This window comes from Macrobrachium rosenbergii, chromosome 30 (assembly GCF_040412425.1).
Source record: "Macrobrachium rosenbergii isolate ZJJX-2024 chromosome 30, ASM4041242v1, whole genome shotgun sequence".
Taxonomy (NCBI): domain Eukaryota; kingdom Metazoa; phylum Arthropoda; class Malacostraca; order Decapoda; family Palaemonidae; genus Macrobrachium; species Macrobrachium rosenbergii.
The window spans coordinates 18,397,735-18,406,740 of record NC_089770.1 but is presented as its reverse complement, the minus strand read 5'-3'; the positions used below and the strand labels follow the sequence as shown (position 1 = coordinate 18,406,740).

Genomic DNA, 9,006 nt, shown 5'->3' with positions numbered 1-9,006 from the left:
GTGTTTGTTTTTGGTAGTCGTGTTTTGTTGAACTTGATGGAGGACTTAAAAGAATGAAAACTTAGGCAACCGAGATTTTCGTAATTGGATACATATTACTTGGTCATGTATGGAAGGAAGCATCCCATCAACTTGTGAAAGGTATGTGAGGCTGATTTTAACTGTACGAAGTTTCTATTTTCTTGTGCTTTTGGGTTGCTGGGCACTTCTGTTCTTTCTGCTTAGAAGCTACATTCATGTTGCTCGCGTTTAACTACTTGGTTTTCAATTATTTCATCTCAAAAACTATTCCCTAGTGTTAGTATTAGTGCTCAACATCCTGTGTACGGTAATTTACTGATTTTATAAAGTAATTACTGAAATTTTATTAGGAATTCTTGGATATTTTAGCAAGTTTGTATTGCAAGAAAGTGAATGTAATTGAGTGCACTTTCTTTCATTGCAAGACCTGGTTTCACTAGTGCTCATCATCCAAATTCAAATCAGATGTTCAATGGTTGTTGTAAGCCTCCGTATTGGATTGTGGATCTGAGTTCGTTAGTTTCAAACATTTTTGCCGACATCTGAAATCGGTCAAGGAAAAACAAAATCTAAATGTTCAGGTAGGTCTTTCATATCTTATAAGCTCTTAAATCCAAAAATCCATTTTCTCAAATCTTCCACTCCTTCAGGGGCGGTGCCCTTGGGCCCATGGAGGTAGCTGCCTTGAACTTTTTACGGTGGGCCGGAAGACCCGCCGTAAAAGTTCCTGGGAGTGCAAACTTAAACACAAATTGACAGTTGGCGAGTCAAGAATTAGTTTAATTAGCTTTTCGCTATGAAAGTGTTTAATTCAGTTAATCGTTATTATATGCTTGATCGAACTTTAAAACATTACCCTAAAGGTCTTACATTTGGATTTATCCAGTTTAATGGTTTTTAATGTTGCGTTTAAAAGAAACCGAAGTATTTTTGTGAGAGTATGGGGTTTAAGAAAACATTTAACTGGTGTTGAGATGTTTTCCTGTTGATTTCCATGGTTTATAAAGGTTTTAAGTCAGGGTTTTCTGAAACTTGTACGAAAGAAACTATAAAAGGAAGGGTTTTGTAGCGAAAGGAGTTTAATAGTTTTTTGAATGTTTAATCCCCCATTAGGATTATTTAAATACGGTTTTTTCTAATTTAAATGTCAGCTTAGTTTTTCATTTGTTAGGCAGCTAGTAGAAAAATGTGCCGAATGAAGATTCGTGGTATTTCGATAAACTGTTTTTCTCAATTCTAAAACTAGAGATAGTTAAAAATTGGCAGCAGTCAGATTTGACAGTATGGAAGGTTTCTGCAGCTGAACTTCTGATTCCAGGTTGATTCTTAGGAAGTGAACGACACTGGTAGAGCGAGGACTGTAGCTGGTACGGTATTGGTCGAGACCTAACGGGAGTTTTTCTTCACTGTCGAAGTGGCTGAAGTCTAGGCCTACGTTCACTAGACAAATTTTGAAGGTCCTTATTTAGATAATAGTCTGCATTAAGACACTGCAACAACCAATTCTTAGAGACTGGTGCTTTATAACTTGTATCATAAGCATAATAGAATTAATCTGCTTCACTTTTTGAGTTTTCATATTCTGTCACCGCCAACTGAATTACAGTATTTTGACTTATCTTGTGTTTAGAAATAGTAAATCTATAAATGCCGCAAGTTTTAATTTTTTCTTTGACTGTATCATGACTGAGTTAGACAAAAGGATAAACCATAAAAATTATGAAGTATTGATGTGCTCTGTTTTCAGTAGGAATATAAAAGCTTAGCTTCTTAGATTCTGTCACCATTCATTACTGGTATGAAGAAATATTAAATGGGACAAATAAAAATTCAGAGTAAGTTGTGGTGAAATGGTTATATGGAGTAATAAAACAACGTGAAAGACGACACAAAAATACCGAACTACGTGGGCCTACTCTGAACTTGGAAGGAGGCAGATCGTTGTTTGAGGGTCTTACGTGGTTAAAACAACCTGACAAATTTAGAGTGGAGTTACAATATTGAGTAAAGGAGATTTTGGTGTTCATCGAATCCAGTTAATTATCACTACTTCAATAAAAACACTATGTAAAAGCTTCAGTTTTACCAGACTATGCATTGGCACCCTTAGGACATTTCCTAAATAATTTTGGAAGTCTCGGTTAACCATAATGCAATGTCGACGTAATGCAGCAGCGTCGGTTGGCCGGGTTAGTCGTTATTTTGCGCGCCATCAGTCAAAGAGTGTGAATGTATCAAGTGTCCTATACATGTTGTAAGATCACTGTGCATCTAGTAAGGTAAGTTTAGCTTGCCTTTGTGTTAGTGTCTGGCTCTACCCGGACCATGAGCACCGGAAATCCATACTACGGGCCCTTGCACCTAAGAAACGGCAGATCTTGCTTGGTGTAGGCAAGGTAGCATGCAATAAGTAGTACATCGCCATTTTGACACAGAATATTAAGTGTATAAAGATGTAAATGAACTCGTAGCAGCACTCGTGGAACTTTAAAACGGCAAGGAAGAGTATAGTTTCCATTACCACACTGGATATAAAGTGGGAAATGTATACAAGAAGAGTTATTCTAATCATCCTAGGTAAAATGCGTAGGTTAGGTTAGGTGCAGGGTGTGTTATTACAGCACTCGCTCAAATTATGGCTCTAATGAACTAGGATCTCTCAACGTTGACCTATTTGAAGGTATGGCTAAGGCCAAATTCATTGAGTGGCTTTCAGGTGAAGAAGGGAGCTCGCCAGATAGTGCTTTATAGGCCTAATGTTGAGAGGGTCTAAGCGGGTGAACTAAACGGTTCAATATCCTCTTTCGTCCGGTTTAGCAGTTTTGATACACAATTATGTTAGTACTCCTAATAATGGGTGACAAGTGTAACAGGACTACTACGGAATATGCAGTAACCAGAGCTGTCGATACATGTAAAACAAATCTGTGTAAAAAAAAAAAAGTGAGTACCGGGGTCCAGGTATGCAAACTATTGAGGGTTGGGACGGAGGACCAGTAGTCGGTAGCTTGTTTTAGCTCGATTTTTTTTAAGTAAATCGGAACGGAAGGTTAGTTCATTGCATTGTGAACAATGGCAGTGCAAGATTTTGACATGCAATAGGCTATTGATGAGGATGTGGTAAGGTTGTTAGGGCTCGACTTAGGCTCGAGTGGGATGCTGACAACTCCATTCAGTGGTATCCTATTGAAACTATTTACTAGGAAACAAGCGAGAATGGAAGGTTATTATAGTTAGAATTCATGGTTAGTTCGAGACTGAACACGTTTATTTAATGATGATGGGTAAAAATACGCCCCCAAAGTTCGATCCTAGGTGTTGCAGAACTGTTGAAGTGCTAGATATTGTAATTGTTCCTCAGAGGCAAGCCTGTTGTGAAAGGAAGTGACGAGATTACGAGTTTTCTGAAACGAAAATAGGAGGGTAGAATTCACTGATGAATTCCGTAAGGAGGGAGAAGGGGAGAAATCACTAAATGAGAAATATGGTTTGTGTACTTTAGGTATTGTTGGTAGGTCAGTCAACGAAGTTTTTAAAACTTGGCAAACCCTCACAGACAAAGCTTATGGAATATCGCCATGTCCTCCTCTTTCCAGTTTTTTTTAATGCTATGCTGTCGTACCCGTAGGTCACTGAATGAAGGCATGTTAATATTGTTACAAGGATTTGGACATATGTAAGAATGGCTTTTTATACACGTGATATTTGTAAACATTGGTTTAAGTAGCCTATTACTAAATAGTTCTGCTGTGATCGTCATTAATCTTTTTTGCACAGTGTGAATATAGCTTTTCAAGCAAAATATTAGAGTGAATTATTCATTTTGGATATTAAGTTAAACTTCACATACAAAGTAGATATATTTTCAGTATAAGCCAGACATGTCATAGCCCTCTGAAGTGAATTTTTCAAAATGTTTTTAACATATTTAAAGAATATTATTGCAATTCATTAGTATATTGCTAACTGTAGGAATAACAATATTCCGAGAAAAAGGTTCCATGTGCACATCAGAGGTTGTCACTTGTTTGTTGTTTAAGGGTGTATCGGGATGTCTTATTGACACGGTTAAGCCTACTGTGGGTCACGGAATTGACCACTAGCCAGGATGGGAGGGCGGTGGTTGGGAATTGAACCCCAGAATAAGTCAGAAAACGACCATATAATTGATAGCTCTCTTTTATCGTGTTTAGACCAGGTTGAGTTAAAGACGACCGCTGGGATTATTGACATACTATTTTGCATTTCTAAATCATGACTATAGTCGGTTCAGCTGATCTGTCCTCGAAATATGTGTCTTTAATAATCATCATGTCATGGCAACACGCGGATCGTCTTAATTCTGTCTTATTTGAATATACACAAATAGACTTTAAATTCCTACCGCAGCGTTTATTAATATGTAAGACACGGGATTATACGTAAAAAATGCGAAAATAACTAATAATAAATAAATCCTTTTGAGTTACTAAGATGTACTGGGGCTACAATACTATAGAACTAAGTACCATTAAGAAATACAGGTGAACGTATACGAACAACCAGAGAAGGAGGCGGGCCGCGGGGAATTACCTTTTATTTCACTGTACTCTCCTATTCAGAGATTCAGCTTAAACTGAGCTGTTATCGCTCTTAACCCAACGTGGCATTCTGCACTCTTTTTAATTAGGCAATATATATTAAGCAAGCATCATTTGAAAAATATGAAACTATCGTAAATAGGCCAAAAGGCTTGGCTGCATAATTTTTCTTTTAATATGGATTGTTATAAGAATTTTATAACTGACAACCTATATAACAGAAAACAGCACCGCGGTATATATAGTTACAAGTATATATCCTATGCATATTACCAGTGTCTAATATACATATTTCAATTACGATTTTTTTCGTCATAATTTTTTCTTTTATTGGTAAAAGTCATTGTGTCGTCAATGAATTTTAAAAAAAGACGGCTGGCTCGGTCAGTACTCAAAAATTTCCTTTCTTATCCGAATGTTATTGCCTTCTTTTCATTCAGATCTCAGTAACAGTGTTTCTTGTATTGCCCCCCACCCCCTTTTTTTTTTGTTTAGAAATCACGTCATAAGAGTGAAGTGGGTTAGACCTGTAGTGCTCAGAGCGAGGAAGGTAATGCTACGGTAGCTCTTGAAAATTCTGGCGGGAGCGCAGTAGAGAACCTCCTTACTCACAAAGCCGGGTTGTATTTTATAGAAACCATGTATATATCGATATATAAAAGGTTGCAAAAACATGTATTTAAAATGAAGAATCCTTGACCATCAATGTGCTTGCCTTGTGTGAGCCTAATAGAGCTAAGCATTCAAAATGCTGTCTCATGAATTTAGTTTATCCAGTGATGCTTAAAAGGAGCACCTCATATCTAACGGTTTTTGAAATACATTTCTGCCTTTATCACATTCAGCAGTTTGACTGCACACCCAGAATACCGTATAACCATCGTACGGCTCCCACTTTGGGTATCGGGCTATTATTCTGTTGACATTGATTGACATTATGGGTGGGCAAGACTGGTGTGAGACAAAATCATTATAGGCCTACTTGCAAGAATGCATTCCCCTTTCTCCGTTAATAAATGCAACAAAAGCAATTCATCATTAAAAAGTGTTTGTAAATCCAAATAAAGGAAACTATAAACTATTGTTGGAGGTGCATTTAGAGATGTCTGCTTTCCTACGGTGTGGGTGTGCCGATTTTACCTCGAACCCGGTAACAATAATGGGTGCTACTTTAGCTTGTCTACCCGTCGCCTGCTCCGAGGTGCTAGTACCAAACACCGAATGGTAAATGTGAAGTAGACGGCCGCATGAAGATATCGTTTATTTATTAATATAATTTGTCGACCACGCAATATAAAAATGGGTGTATATAATACTTTGATCCCCGAACGGCTTCTACTAAACACGGCGTCCCAAGGAGCTTCCGCCATGTTTAGTACTAGCAACTCGGAGTAGACAACAAGCCAAAGTATCACCCAATAATGAAGGATAATATGTGATAAGGAAAATCTTACGCACTTTTAGATGAGCACTAACTTATCATGTGGTAGAGTATGCTATTTAACGTTACAGTATTTATATGAAGAGTATTGAATTTCGTCGATTATCTACAGTTAAAAAAAAAAGGCGCTTTAAGATAATGTGATTACCGTTATTTCTACTTCTCCATTCGTTTGTTGTTATTTTTGCATTCATTTGTTTTTCCCCTCTCGTCCCTTTCTTGAAAGTGTTTGTTATTCTCTCCCGTGTCCTTCCTGAAGCATTTTTCTCTCGTCCTCTGTCTGCTGGCGAGTGCATCCGGAAGTGTTGCCATGGATGTTAATTTTTCGGTGACAGAACTCGCGTCTGGGGTGCAGCCTATCACACCAGTTTTTGTACCTTATGGACGAATATGTTTGCTTATGTGGAATCTAGTGTGGATATTAAAAAAAATATTGTAAGCATTTGCTAAGTAAAAAATTTGAAACCTATTAATATAAGATGGCTGATAATTTCAATTAATTCTATTTTCAAGGGTTGTCCGTATACCAGTTTGAGAGACTGTAAAGGCCCCAAGAATCTCCATTGTGAAAAAATCACCAATCTCGCACATCGATGGACTCTGCTGATCTCACAAGTAAAAGGTCAGTAATCTAATGCATTTTTCGTGAAGAAACGGTTGGTAATTTTTGCAATTTTTGTATTTGTTGAAATTTCCGTTGATTAATTGTGCAGGTAAAATGGATTTTTTTTAATCTCGGGTCAATGACGCTATTTTTATTTAAAGGGAGAAAATAGATAAGAATGAAATGGAAAGGAATATAAAATTTAGGCCAGAGGCCAAGCGCTGGAGCCTATGAAGTCATTCAGTGGTGAAAGGGAAAATGAAAGTAAAAAGGTTTTGAAGGTGTAACAGGAAGAAACCTCGCTGTTCAGCTATGAAACAATTGTTAGGAGATGATGGAATTGTGGAAAGTAAGATGGAAGAAAGAGAAATGAACGAAGGTGCAGTAAAAGGAAAGGAAAGGGGATTCAGGCAGGGGCCGAAGACCCTTCAAAGAACCTAAGTAGTGCCTGCATGCACTTGCACTGCAGGTACTACATGAGTGAGGGAATTAGACACAGAGGTTGAACTGAAGTAGGCTAGTTGTTGCTGTTTGGAGAGAATTATAGTCTGATTTCGACAGAGTGCTTTCGAATGTGGGTAAAAGTAAGTATACCCTAGTTTTACCAGACCACTGAGCTGATTAACAGCTCTCCTAGGGCAAGAGGAGCGTGGCAGATAGGATATGGGCTTTGAAAAGCTTCCTGTTTTATTTTTCGAACGACAAATCACATTACTGCGGAAATAAATCCTGCATCCAAAAGGTAGTCTCTCTCTCTCTCTCTCTCTCTCTCTCTCTCTCTCTCTCTCTCTCTCTCTCTCTCTCTCTCTGTGTGTGTGTAGAGGAACGACGGTTATGGAAAGGAATATTTTTTTACATTAACTGTGAGACTGTATGCTTGTAGGTTAATGAAATCGAAAGTTATATTTTATTTCAACACAAAAAAAGTTATAAAATAAAAGTTGTTTAGCGTGTTATAAACAACCCCAAAAACCACTTACCCGACCGACTTCCGCCAAATCATTGCCCGCCAATTTCTCCAAGTCCCCAACTCACTTGGGAACAGATATACGATTGTGGTCGGGTGAACAGCCAATACGACGTGAAATGACGTTTATACAACGGTTGTATATATAAACTCTCCAGCTGTTTCATGACTAATGCTTACATTATCGACAGACATTGGAAATATCTTTTCCGGTAAAATTCCAATTTGGAAATTTCCTTCACTGGTTTGGTATGAATTTGAAGTGAACACTAAAACGCCAGGTGGAATGGAATATTAATGTAGTCTTCCATGATTTTAATCCAAGTGTGTACGTTTTCTGTTCCATGTAATTCTGAGAAATTATTTTAGGGAACACTGATATAGGACTTAATGAGGGCACTTCAAATAGGTTCCACCCCGTAGGGGTAGTGCCGTCAGTGCCCCTCACGCGATGCATTGTAGGCATTACTAAAGGTTCTTTGTAGCGGCGTCTCGGCCCGTAGCTGCAACCCCTTTCATTCATTTTACTGTACCTCCATTCATATATTTCTTCCATCTTGCTATCCACCCTCTCTTAACGATTATTTCACAGTGCAACTGCGAGGTTTTCCTCCCGTTACACCGTTCAGACCTAAGTATAGGCTACTTAAGGATGGCATAGGATGAAGAAACAGAAAAAAGACATAATTTGTCATTACAGTTGTTTTCCAGTCGGCACTTGACTACTGAAAGAGGAAACTTGACAGAATTTTCTGAAACTTAAGATAGACAAAAATAGTCGTAAATATCTTCTTACGGAGGTCCTTGTAAAGAACTATAAACAAGTAAAAAATGCGACGAAGTTTCTTCGGCGCAATCAAGTTTTCTGTATATAGTGTATAATGCTGTATGAAACTGTCAGCCATGATCCATGAAGCTCTCAGCCGCGGCCCATGAAACTTTCAACCACGGCCCGGTGGTGGCCTGTGTTGTTGGCACCTATAGCGGTGCCAGACGCACGATCATTGCTAACTTTAACCTTAAATAAAATAAAAACTACTGAGGCTAGAGGGCTGCAATTTCATATGTTTGATGATTGGAGAATGGATGATCAACATAATATGCAGGCCCTCTAGCCTCAGTAGTTTTTAAGATCTGACGGGGGGCGGCGGGGGACCATCTCAGTAGTTTTCTTTTACAGAAAACTAAAAACGAATTAGAAATTTCTTAAGGGCCAAGACAATAACGGAATAATTTAAGAATCTTGCTTCTGCTAATAGCTTATTGAGACTAATCAGAAAACTACCGTAGTAGGCATTGGTTGTAAAGACGAACTCTTCATGACTAGCATTTTCTAAGATTTTGGTCACATTTTTGCCAAAACATATAGGGAACAGCGAAAGCAATAAAAATC

The 9,006-nt window shown here is 38.1% G+C and overlaps 1 long non-coding RNA gene across 1 annotated transcript in view; it reads left to right on the top strand.

Moving 5' to 3' along the window:
• Nucleotides 1–2,189: 2,189 nt before the first annotated feature.
• Nucleotides 2,190–9,006, top strand: part of LOC136855105 (uncharacterized) — a 493,988-nt gene continuing 487,171 nt past the window's right edge. The window contains exons 1-2 of the long non-coding RNA XR_010857899.1: nucleotides 2,190–2,300; nucleotides 6,556–6,664. This is a non-coding gene — a long non-coding RNA (uncharacterized lncRNA). The remainder of the gene's footprint in view (nucleotides 2,301–6,555; nucleotides 6,665–9,006) is intronic.